A 13,248-nucleotide genomic window follows, 5' to 3' on the forward strand; every position below is an offset into this window, starting at 1 on the left:
GGCACCAAGGCAGAAGCGACTCTCATCGCTGAAGACGACACGTCTCCATTCGTCCCTCCATTCACGCCTGTCGCGACACCACTGGAGGCGGGCTGCACGATGTTGGGGCGTGAGCGGAAGACGGCCTAACGGTGTGCGGGACCGTAGCCCAGCTTCATGGAGACGGTTGCGAATGGTCCTCGCCGATACCCCAGGAGCAACAGTGTCCCTAATTTGCTGGGAAGTGGCGGTGCGGTCCCCTACGGCACTGCGTAGGATCCTACGGTCTTGGCGTGCATCCGTGCGTCGCTGCGGTCCGGTCCCTGGTCGACGGGCACGTGCACCTTCCGCCGACCACTGGCGACAACATCGATGTACTGAGGAGACCTCACGTCCCACGTGTTGAGCAATTCGGCGGTACGTCCACCCGGCCTCCCGCATGCCCACTATACGCCCTCGCTCAAAGTCCGTCAACTGCACATACGGTTCACGTCCACGCTGTCGCGGCATGCTACCACTGTTAAAGACTGCGATGGAGCTCCGTATGCCACGGCAAACTGGCTGACACTGACGGCGGCGGTGCACAAATGATGCGCAGCTAGCGCCATTCGACGGCCAACACCGCGGTTCCTGGTGTGCCCGCTGTGCCGTGCGTGTGATCATTGCTTGTACAGCCCTCTCGCAGTGTCCGGAGCAAGTATGGTGTTTAAATGCCCAAAAGCATGCTCATAGCACGAAATCAAAGACTGCTGAAAAAGTATCAGGAAAAAAGATGGTGTTAACACTTAATCCTCATAACTAAACTATGTAAAGAAATCTTATACAAGTGCTGAAGTTACCTGTTGTCATCAAAACTAAGCGTAAACCAGTGATATGGACCATGGATTTTTGTTAAAGAACCTTTATGTGCACTGAACGATGGAGATAGAAAAAATAAATGTTTCTATCCTGGTCAGAAAACTGAATGGAAAGCATAGAGAACATTTAGGTAGTAGAGAAGCCTCTTGCAGATGAAGCAGATGTAATCATCGCAGTTGCAAAACGCTGTATAAAATACTATTACATGTTTTCATTAAAGATAACATAGAATGTACCACATAAGTTAATACAAGTGTGTTAACATTTTAACTACTGCTAAATATCGAGATACACACAATATTTGTACCTGTGATAGTACACAAATTGGCAACAATTAGCAAAGCTACTTATAGGAACGGAAAAACATGAGCTTCTGGATAACAATGAAGCATAAACTTGAAAACTCAACACAAATTAGACATTCGTAAACTGAGTCCCAAATATAAAATTTTTTGCTGTGTATTTTGATGTAATTGTTCAGTCTAGAAAAAGTATCAAAACTACACGCAAAGAAAAACATTTTCAGACGGAACCTCGGTCTTCTCCATACTGCTGTTTTCTCCAGCTGCGCGTCCGGCCATCCTGATTTAGGTTTTCCGTGATTTCCCTACATCACTTCAGGCAATGCTGGGATGGTTCCTTCGCAAGGGCACGGCCGATTTCCTTCCCCATCCTTCCTTAATCCGAGCTTGTGCTCCGTCTCTAATGACCTCGTTGTCGACGGGACGTTAAACACTAATCTCCTCCGCCTCCTCCTCCTCTTCTTCAGCTGCCTCTGCTGAGGTGTTACTACACTCATTTTCTTCTGTGGGATGATGATGGCATAGTTAGGGTTTCTTCCTTTTAGGCTTTGTAGCTACTCGAAAAAAATACTGGTGTGGCCTTGGACTTGTGTTTCATCGAGCCATTGACACTCACTTTCTCCACCTGGTCATCAGTGAAATCATTCTACAATAAAGAAGGGAAAGAAAACATTTGTATAATGATATCATAAATACATGTATAGGCACGACTAAACTGAAGAGAGAGAGAAAGAGCAAGACAAAATCTGAAAAGACAGTAAAGATAAACTGATGAAAGGCTTGTCAAATCATGTGGTATCACTAACTGCATGTCACTCAATGAGGTGTTTGCAGCTCAGAAGGGTCTGTCCACATTCGATACATCGCCCTATTTTTATTCTGTGTTTAATAAGGTGTGCTATAAAATATTGCACGCAATCAAATATACATGCTATACATGCCAAATGTCACGTCTCACAGTACCAGATATAACGCAATTCGAGTTATAAGCTGCTGGAAAACTAAAATCAATTACTTCACATAGATAAGAATACCTCGTCCGTTTCAGAGGCTGCTCAGTGACTTCTACCACCTCTGTTCACAGAAATTCTCCACTGCTTCCATCTTTCCTCATTCTGCAAATATACTAGCACACAAACTCCACCTTCTCCCAAGTAGAAGATGAGGAAGCAGAACAACATGGCGGCAGAATGAACAACAAATCGTCAAATACATATGGCACAAGTGAATATCGTAGTTGCTTAAAAACTGTACCGAATTTACCAAAAAACTCATTCTTGTTTGTACTCGTGTTGAAGCTCGCAGATCTAACACCTGTGCAAAAAGGTGTCTGAATTAAGTTCAAACACATATTCAGAGAATAGCAACGTTTGTAACTCTGATTGTTTCCGTTAGTCTCCAAAACAATAATCAAATCTCGGAAAGCGATGCGATGCAAGAGAGAGAGAGAGAGAGAGAGAGAGAGAGAGAGACCGGTGGCAGAAAATGGCGTCGCAGCTGATCAGTCAATCACGCGCGATTTCGCCTAAGGCCACTCTCTTCCTGCATACAGGCTCTCTAACCACGCCTGTTGAGATTCAGATATCTTACATAATTACGTTATACGCACTTCTCGTTCAGTAGTTCTTATGAGCTTGCGTGGTTCTGGAATTCATACCATTACAGCGATGTGCTACAAGCTCAGCTGTAACCTGAGGCATAACAGCGATCCTCTCAACTGTGATTGTCATTTAAGTATCTCCATGGGCATATTTCTTCACCAGCTTCAGTATTAACAAACGCAAACAAAGAGCTTGTGAAGATAACAGCTCACACTAGCAATGCACACTGGGCAGAATGTTTCTGACTGACTAGGAAAGTTCACTACACAAAGTCAGTGCACCGGAATAGAGCAGCTAGGTGATACAGTTGTAAGTGCGAAGTCACACCATTAACATATTACTAGCAGCCCTCAAATGTAACTGCCTTAGTGGATCGTAACTCCCAGGCCTTTGCTGCGTAGAGAGTGTAAACAGGAAGTTTATTTTGTTATGATAACTAATTTATCGAAGGTTATCTTTGAACAAGGATTCAGATTGTTACGATCTTCAACTGCCTTATGAGTGATGTTATGGTTGTCATTTTATTACATCAGCCATTAGAGGTTGTATAGCATTTAGTGTTAAATGCGTTGTTTATGGGAAAAATGTTGATTGAAATCTTTATAAAAAAACATAAAGCATGGCTCATTTACACACGCTGATTACGATCTTAAGCCCTTAACTTATAGGTACTTTCCTGCCATCTGTACAGTTTTTATGGCAGGTACACAGTGTTTTGTATGCAAGGATATTCTTAAACCACATGTGCAATGATACAGGCTGTAAACAGAGATAGAAACCCCGAATAACTAAAACTCAATTCATATCATTTTAACTACTGACTCATTCCTGATAAGAAACGGGTTATTGACAGAGATCGAGAAGTCAGCTGCCTGTAGAGACATTTGAAAAATGCACCCAGTGAAATCTGTACCCAATATGTCTGTCAACTACTTGCTCAGTGTGTCACAACCAACTTGCTACACGAGTCCTACTCCACCCCCAACTTGCGTCCTCAGTGCGGTGCTTTGTGGACCTGTTCGAGACGCGTAGACGCCGCCGTGCAAATGAGCCTCAGCGTAAACAAAATTCTCTTTTCTGATGTTTATCTATATGACTACTCTGAACTTCACACTTAAGTGCTCGGCAGAGGGTTCATCGAACACCAAAGTGTCAGTTCTGGTTTCTATTATACTATTATGATGATAATTTCTCACTATGTGGGTGGACGTCAACTAAATGTTTACATAACTGGAGAGCAAATTTGGAGACTAAGTTGGTGGAAGGTCTCGCTGCATCAAGAAACGGCTTTGTTTCAATGACTGTCAGTCCAGTTCATGTATCATATCCCAGGCACTCTGTTCCCTGTTTCACGACGAGGCAAAACCTGCTGCCGTTACTTGAATTTCGTTGATGTCCGCCGCCAATGCTATCTGGTAAGGATCCCACAATGCACAGCAAGATTTTGGCAGAGGACGTACATTCTTAGTATAAGTCTTCTCGTCAGCGTTTTTGTTGCATCTTCTGACTGTTTCGCCAATTAACTGCAGTCTTAGATTTGGCTATCCCACAACGCCATCTACGTGATCGTTCCAATGTAGTTTGTTCGTAACTTTTATTCCTAGATACTTTGTGCAATAGGCAACACTTAGATTTGTCTGATTCATCTTGTAACTGAAATTTAACAGGTCCCTTTTAGTACTCATGTGAACGGTCTCATACGTTTTATTTTTTACGGTCATTTGTCACTTTTCACACTGTATTGATATTTTGTCTAAAGAACTTTGGAATTGGCTTTGGTATTCTGATGGCTTTACTAAACGAAAAACAAGCTAAGATGACTGCTCAGATTGTCTCCTAAATATTGAATCTGTGCTGAGTTGCTGGTGTGAAGGAATCTCACAACAAGAAAAACAAATCAGTCTTAATTGGCACAATATGACGTTGTTCAATTCCGTTTGTATACCATTTATTTAATCAGTTTGTAGAAGACATGGATCCTGCCCTCCTCACTTGTGAATTGGTGGGGAAAAGGCTCGAGAGAAAGGCGCTGACTTAATTTTTTGTGGGAAAAATAGCCCACTCTGTTTGCACCACCCTATCAAATTAATCCTTTCACAATTTGCAAGAGTCAAATAAATCAATTAAAACACTCATGGTCACGCTACAAAGTTTCATCTTCGTAATAAAACGTATTTTTAATGTTTGAGAGACACATATACATTATGCAAATCAAGTAATTACATGTAAGCCTAAAATAGAACACAGAGCTAAACATATCCACTGATGTTTGGGAACACAAGGAACTGCAGGAGCGCCAGGAGACGTGTCTGTGCTGGCCGGGAGAAGGCTCGAGACCTGCAGGTGTGTTGGCCGTGCCGGCAGCTGCCTCTCTGCCCATCTCCCGGTGTCCACACGTCAACCGTCCACAACAGTCAATGGACTAAGGGACTATCAGTGTAACTGCTCACCTGTCAACCAACCAGTTTGCATTGGAGGAATAATCGTCCAAATCAAACAACGCCATATTGTACAGATTTAGGATTTTCAACAGAGAAGAAGGTCCATTTTATATGCTCATATTTTTGCGGAACGATTCAAAGAAGAATGAAGTGGACAGTTACTGTGAACAGAAGTGATATAAATCAGTCAGGAGCCTTATGAAACTGTCAAAGTCTTAATATCCATATGAAGTAAGCAACTTTTGTTTTCCAGTAGCATATTAGAGAAGTTGCTGCATGCGTGTTATTGTGAGAAGTGAAATTGGCTTGTAAACTGATTGTGTGCAATTTTTGTTGCCCACCTTATCATATTGATTCTGATTTCCATGTAACAATCAAAGAATTCACACAACACGAATGTTTGGTTCTGTCGATGCTCAAGCAGCATACCAGTTTGCTATTTTGACACTCAAGAAAGCGCTACGAGGGACGCCGCTGGACTTGTCCCACAGATGCGGCCAAGAACCGATTAACTTAAGAACGTCTCTTTGTACCGGCCAGTTGCAAGAGGGTATGTCGCATCTTCAGGTCCGCCACTGACCGCATACAGGCCTCGCTAACTCCTAACACACTGCGAGGCCAGCAGACGTGGCTTGCGAACGGAACTCCAACTGCAGTTCCACCCTGACATACACTTCACAGGTTAAAAATTTCACTGTGCTTAAACCGAGACGGGCAGGTTGTCCAACCACCTTCAACTTCTCACAGGAAATGTAGATTCTTTGCTTTTGAATGTGTTATTTTAGAAGCCACAAGAAAACGGAGCATAGATCAGTTTTCACATCGTTAATTTATCGTTAGTTGTTGTCAAAACCTTGTACAACAACATAGCATAGATTATACATCATCTATGTATTATCTCATCGGGTAGAAGAAACTCTTACTATCAACCTGATATCTGCTACGTTCTGCATTACAGCTCTGGAATATTACACTCACTTTTTGCTCATGACAGAGTGCTAAGAGCATGCTCCATCTCTGCTCAAGGATGCCTTCTCACTTCTGAACTCTCTTGAGGTATCCAACTGCCTCAGTATCTAGGAAATCTATTACGTTATTGAAATAGCAGCACCGATTTGTTGTAAATATGTAGTTAATATTCCATGTTACTTCATATATTTGGTAATATAGCAGATCTTATTTCGATGCCCGTCTCTCTCCGTGTAGGTGGGAGATGGTTACACCTGACTACAGCTCCAAATCTCTAACCATATCTATGGCACTCTTGCCCTCACTTGCACCAGACCATTGCCTGCAACTAATATCAAATTGATTGGATAAATGATTACACAGTACTGCGCAATCACTCACAGCAGCCAGATGCAGTCCTTCACTATACTCTCCGTCTAATGTGCTGTACCACCCCTCCTGAAACTGTACCCAGGTACAGTGTTGTTCTCTAAGCTCATTGCACTGTACCATCCGCATGTATGTGCGAAGCTCATGATGGGCAGTTTGTGCGTGTGTGTGTGCGTGTGTGTGTGTGTGTGTGTGTGTGTGTGTGTGTGTGTGTGTGTGTGTGCATGCTCCACCTGTTCAGTATATATTAATGACTGTGATTTGTCATGTTGGTTTGTTCTGCTCTAAAATTTCTAGACTTCAATTTATTGGTACAAACTGGGATCCAAATGACAAACACTTTCAAAAGTGTGTGATGACTTTCGGAGATACCTATGTGGTAAATTTCTCTACTTCATCTCTGTCAGGACTGAGAAACCATGTCGGCTAAATACAGGTGACAATGTGATGTCAGCAGGAATATTAGGTATAAAGAGCAAGAAAGTGTCTAAAGAACCATGATTGAACAATATAAGTTATAACTGTATGACATTAAAAAGTGCTGTTTTTAAGAAGCAGGTGTCTGGGACATCGAAGTAGTTGCCAGTTCTTACAATTGTTTTCCCTGTATCTTATGTTTATTTTCTTAGAATTTCAAGGATCTACCCACTTCCTCATGAGAAATCTACTTTCCTCGCAGTGGCTGTGTCGCAGACTCTTCCTGCTCCTGTAGTAACTTGATATAGAGATCCGTCCACTACAAAGAATCCTATTTTAATGGTCTAATTTGTATCTATGGAAATTGATTGTAACGAGTTTGATTCTGCTTAAATGTTGCGGTTCATAAGTACATTTCAAAAATCGTTATGGGATGTATATGGTGCAAAAAAACATCGGTTGTAATCCTTTGTAGGCTAGTGGTTGAAATATTGATCACCTTTAATAAGTGTCAAACAGCGAACTTGTTATATTGTAAGCTGGCCCTTAACAACACATTAGGTGATCCTAAATGGATTACTTGAGTCTTTCTTTATATGAGGTTGATAGAACGTTCTTATTGAGATGGTAGCCGGCTAGGAGAACACGGTCCACGTGAAATGTGTCTTTGCCGCCATTTTGTGTGCGCGGTGTATATTCATTCATGTAAGGATTTGTTGATCAGAAAATTAGTTAAAAATAATGTAGGAAATTTACTGGGTTAATAGTTGGGTTTTGCATTATATATATGTTTATACATCCTAAATACAAAACTCAAGTAATAACACAATGAAATCAGAGAGCATGGAAGTGAAATTGGAGGATAGTGTTAACTTTCAGGTTTATGTAGGCATTTCTCACTTAAGGAAGGAGGGCCCTTAGGAGAGAAAGTTGTCGCTGTAAAAAAAACTCCTCCCGAACGGGCCATGAAGGCCTTGCGGTACCGACCGGCCGCTGTGTCATTCTCAGTCCATAGGCGTCACTGGGTGCAGATATGGAGGGGCCTGTGGTCAGCACACCGCTCTTCCGGCCGTATGTCAGTTTCCGAGACCGGAGCCGCTGCTTCTCAATCAAGTAGCTCCTAAGTTTGCCTCACAAGGGCTGAGTGCACCTCGCTTGCCAACAGCGATCGGCAGACTGGATGGTCACCCATCCAATTGCTAGCCCAGCCCGACAGCGCTTAACTTCGGTGATCTGACGGGAACCGGTGTTACCACTGCGGTAAGGTCGTTGGCTTCCTATAAAAACCATTCCAGTTTTTGGGTATTGCATATTTTTTACAGACAATTACGAATCTACCATTTCTTTCAAAATTATTAATTAGAGAAGCATTTGGCTGTGGAAAAATGCTCCAAAATAGTAGATATTTTCCTAAAATGTTACCGAAGGCAGACAAGCAGATGAGATAAGGACAGGATGGCTGTACTATGGAAACTGACATTTCCATATCAAAATGGAGAGACAGAGGTACAAAATCAAGTTTGATAGCAAGTATAATTGAAATCCAATGCCACACCTAAAATTAGGAAGTATCTTGGCCAATGGAATAACTGGAGATGTTACTACCAAGACGAAAGATGGAATACAGACAACCCCAAGTGCAAAGTTCATGGAAAAAATGTCGGAAACCTTTAAACACAGACAGTGACGAATGAAGGGGTACATTTTTCATGCGAGGTTATGAGCAAAGCGTGCGCTCACTGTAGTACAAAACAGCCTTCTTTTCTTCACCCATTTCATTCTAAAGAAAATGTGTGGCCCTGCAATTTGTAATATTTCATTGTGTTTAGATCTGTTACCTTGTTTGAATATTGTAATGTGCTCCATTTTTGAAATTGAGCAAATTAATTAATTTATTGTATCGTCATTGCATTCGAAATGGCATGTTTCTTTGTTCGTGTTTTTGGGACGTAAGAAAGTGCTCATTTAAATGGCCACCATCCACAGTAGTCGAAACCCCACGCAAGATGGACAGTGGTCTGTAATTCAGGCACCTATACTTTACTCTCAGTCCCAAGGAAAATAAAACATAAAACACTTCTAAGATTATTAAATTCGTATATTAGTAATAAGGAATGTAATAAACGTATTATTTTTCAAAGTTTGACAAAAACTTTCTCCTATAAATGTTTAATTGCTCGCTAGTGAATTACAGAAGAGAAGTACCACACATTATCACGGTTCATAAATAGCCCTGACAGTTGTTTGGGACCAATATTACACTCTTCTGATTCCAGTGCACCGTAGCATTAGTGCGTATTTTTCTTAGAAAAATTGCATTTTGAAATTAGAATACAGTCTATATGCCTTTATATGAGATGGAAGACTCTAATTCTAATGGAACATTTGTAAATGGTGGAAGGGATCACCACACATAGCATCACTGTGTATAAATAGTCCTGACAGACGTTCTGAGATGAAGTTACATTCATCTAACTCCACTGTAGTGTTAAAGCGTATTCTTTTCTTCCTGAGCAAACTACATTCCAAACTAGAATAGCATTAAGATGCCTGTGTATGAAATGGAAGACTGTAGTTATAATAAATCATTTGTTAATGGTAGGATTGAGCAGCATATGCATCATCATTTTACTTAAAAAGCCCTGACACACCTTTGGTAGCTGTGTTACAGACATCTGATGCCATTGCTACTTTGGATGGACTGTATGTTCGTCGTAAGCATCGAAATCAGACTGGAGTTTATGAGCATGTACATGGAATGGAAGACTGTAGCTTTAACGGAACATTTATTAATGGTGGTAGAGAGATCCACACAAAGAACAAACACTGTACATAAATTACATTGACTGATGCTTCGAAGCTATGCGACATATTTTGCAATTTTTGCGAATTTTTGTGTGCTTTAAATTCCAAATTTATTGCAAGCAAAACCTGTTAGAGTACGTATACCATCTTGAATGAACTTTTGTTGATCGTAAAGTAACTGAGTGATCGAAATAACGAACAGTACATGTCCATCTCAGCCCTCCCAATATCTGAAGGAATACTGTTCCACAATTCTACTCTCGCTCCACTGTAGCACATTCCACATCTGCAGACCATGTGTGTTCACAGAATTTCGCTGCTTTAGAAATACTTCCTGTGATGACTCCTAAGCAGTCAATTTTTGCGCATCAATACCAAGCACAATACATCTTGGTGTATAACCTTGCTACTACCGAAGACATGAATCCTGTCACAGAACATGACCCGCTTAGCCGCCAACTGCCCCTCGATATATATGTCACATTGACGCTTAGTTTCCCTCAATGTATGTGAAATAGCCCCTCCTTCATGCCTCACTATACAGTCACAATTCCCTCAATACCTTTGAAGTCAATGTCAGCTGCTACACCGACATTAACAAACATAGACACGTTTACGGTGAAATGATGTGTACTGGTGAATACCAGCGTCGATTCGACAAGTCAACACAACAAAGTCGCTATCTACCAGTCGTTTGAGCGGACATCTGTTCGTGTTAGGTCGATGGTCTGCGAAGCATAAGCGTCATGCAGATGCAGCTAGCATCGTACAGGTGGGCATACTGCATTCGAATACACGAGTGAAAAAAATATTGGGGAGAGTTGACACATTTCTCCCAGAAATTTAGAGGTGGTTGAGGGTATACATGCAAGTATATAGGCAAATTTTTACTCAGCGTGTAACATTGGGACAGATGGGTAATCGATAATACTGGTTCTATAGGACTAGAAATCCCGTACACTGTCTTCGGTATCGTTAACTGGCGATAAAATATGCCTAGCAGTAAGCATCTGGAGCGAGCTGGAATAGAATGCACATGTCAGGTTCGGTAACTTTTTTTTTGGGAATCTTGAGGGAAGAAATGCAAACACTAAGAACTGGCAAGTTGTGGAGATAAAGCGGAATAATATGTCAAGCTCAAATTCATCTGCATGGATTTTTAAGGGGTGTGTCGTCGATACACTAAGATGTGAATTTGTAGAAGCCGAGTTACAGCAAATCCCGCCGCTTTTTCACTTAGAGACTGTTGTGTTACAATTCCGATTTAGGTGTAAGGGGTACTTACATGGCAGCTGTTGCTGGAAAAAAACAATGACGATTTGATCTGGTTTGTAACTATTTGTTAATTGGCTCTCGATGTACGATAGTTGTATAAGCGTGTAAGTAATTGATTTGCTTCTGAATAAATGACCATCACTTTGCACATGTGCACTACGCAGGGGTAGATTACAGCATCATGGTCGATCCGCTGTCGAGCAATAAGTGGGAGTGGAAAGTGCGTAGTGCTGTGTTTAAGTCACGAATATCCCCTAATCTTGCAGTAGCTCTGAATTGTGCGTGGAGTTATGAGGTTGCTGCACCGATGTAAATGATTTACTGGATAGTGTATTGCAAGCTATGTGACCATTAGATTCGTATTATGGATGTATGCTCCATAAAAAAAGCCTCTAACACACGTCTCACGATGTCACTGTAGTTAGGGGCTGATACGAAGATTTTTATTGAGAGACAATCAGCACTAGAAGTTCCGTCTTTCGTTTTCTCGATAAATAAGGGACAACTACATCTATACGCATACTTAGCAAGTCATCTATGGTGCCTGGCAGAAGGTACCCTGTACATTGCTTGTCATTTCTTTTCCTATTCTAATTGCAGATATAGCGACATGGAAGAAAAGAATGAATACAGGCCTCCGTAAGAAATGGTCATTTCTCGTAGTCAGTCTTTGTGATCTTAATGCGAATTCAGTGTTGGCAGGAGTTGAATACTTCTGCAGTCAGCTTCAAATGTCGGTACTCTAAATTTTCTCGATAGTATTTCTCGCCTTACCTCCAGGGATTGGCATTTGAGTTCTCAAGCACCCATCCACTTGTTTGGCAGGAACCAATAGGAACACTTCAAGAGGGCTGTACTCTGACAGAAACCCCAGTCTGCAAGCTCATCCATGTTTGGGATGGGGCGGTGGTCAGGCACGTATTTTGGTATTGCTCAATGGGTCAGCCCTCCCGGCATTTCTCGAAAACACACCTAAGAACGTTTCGGTTTGCAGGTGGGAGGAGGGAAACCATATTGTTCAACATCTTGGCATTTACCCCAGTGACATTTAGGGGCCCAGTAGTTCCGTGAAGGATAGGACACTTTTCTGAGTCGGAATCATTAACAGCTGTCCAGCACAACGAGCAGAGCGGTACAGGCCCGATGTGTGGGCAGAGGTTTGTGATCTGGTGTCAGCGGTAGCAGATATTCACAGGTGAGCCGGAATCAGCGACCGGGATTTGGCGGAGGTGTCATAGGGATAGAGCAGAAATGAAATAACTCCCTGCCCCTATAGAGCCCTAGGAATCAGCAGCATTAGTTTGGGAGCAGTACACTGGATTTCTAAGTGACTTGGTTCCACTAGTATGACAAGGTAACCAAGAGGCAGTACGTAATTAGCGATGCATATCTTCAGCTACTTGACGCCGGATACTACCCATTTTGGTATCGGAAGAAGTGACGACCTAGCTTTAGGAAGCACCCAGTGACGTCATACAAGCGTCTGCAACGGTGACCTGGCGAGTCTAATCCGACTGGAGGAAAAAATTTACTCACCATTTATAGGGACTCTCATGATCAATTTCATTAATTATTCAGACAGTTAGATACCAGAAGCGTGCCTCAAGGTGGGTGGAATCGATGACGAGACTACCACAGATATGATTCGCTAGAGGGAGCTGTCGGGAGGCGTTTTCTCGCTGCAGCGAAATTTTTCAACGAAGTCTCTCATCTACACTGGGAAAAATGGCATCGTAATAAAATCAGCTTTATTACCAGATTTATAACGTGACATTTGGTATTAACCTGACATGTACATCTCTTCTGTGATGCTATTTTGCTACCTTAAGAGACTTCATAGGAAATGACGCATTTAAATGCATTAAATGTGTTCCAAAGTGAGGAGACATCTTGTGACAGAGGTAGAACGTGCTCCTACCGCCTTGTCATGACCCAAAACCGGTTTAATATTCTACTCCTGTGATGATGGACGTAGCGAATATTAAGCTAATGCGAATACTTTTTTCAACTGATGAGAGAACGTACAGGTGATATAGCCTATACCATTTAGTTGTATTGGGTTATCACAAGAAGTAACGATACCTTAGCGATGTGAAAATGCGAGTATGGACCGATTTCTTAAAAATAAAGTGTACAATACGGAGGAATCTACATTTTGTGTGAGATATTTGAAGCATATGGACGACTGCATCCCAGTCCTGGATTGGCTCAAGTCACTCACACCACTCGCAC

General features: G+C 41.9%; 1 pseudogene; it reads right to left on the reverse strand.

Annotated features, from left to right (window-relative positions):
- Positions 1 to 8,092: 8,092 nt before the first annotated feature.
- Positions 8,093 to 8,210, reverse strand: LOC124712613 (annotated as a pseudogene).
- Positions 8,211 to 13,248: the final 5,038 nt, after the last annotated feature.

The sequence above is a fragment of the Schistocerca piceifrons genome, chromosome 8 (assembly GCF_021461385.2).
Source record: "Schistocerca piceifrons isolate TAMUIC-IGC-003096 chromosome 8, iqSchPice1.1, whole genome shotgun sequence".
Taxonomy (NCBI): Eukaryota; Metazoa; Arthropoda; class Insecta; order Orthoptera; family Acrididae; genus Schistocerca; species Schistocerca piceifrons.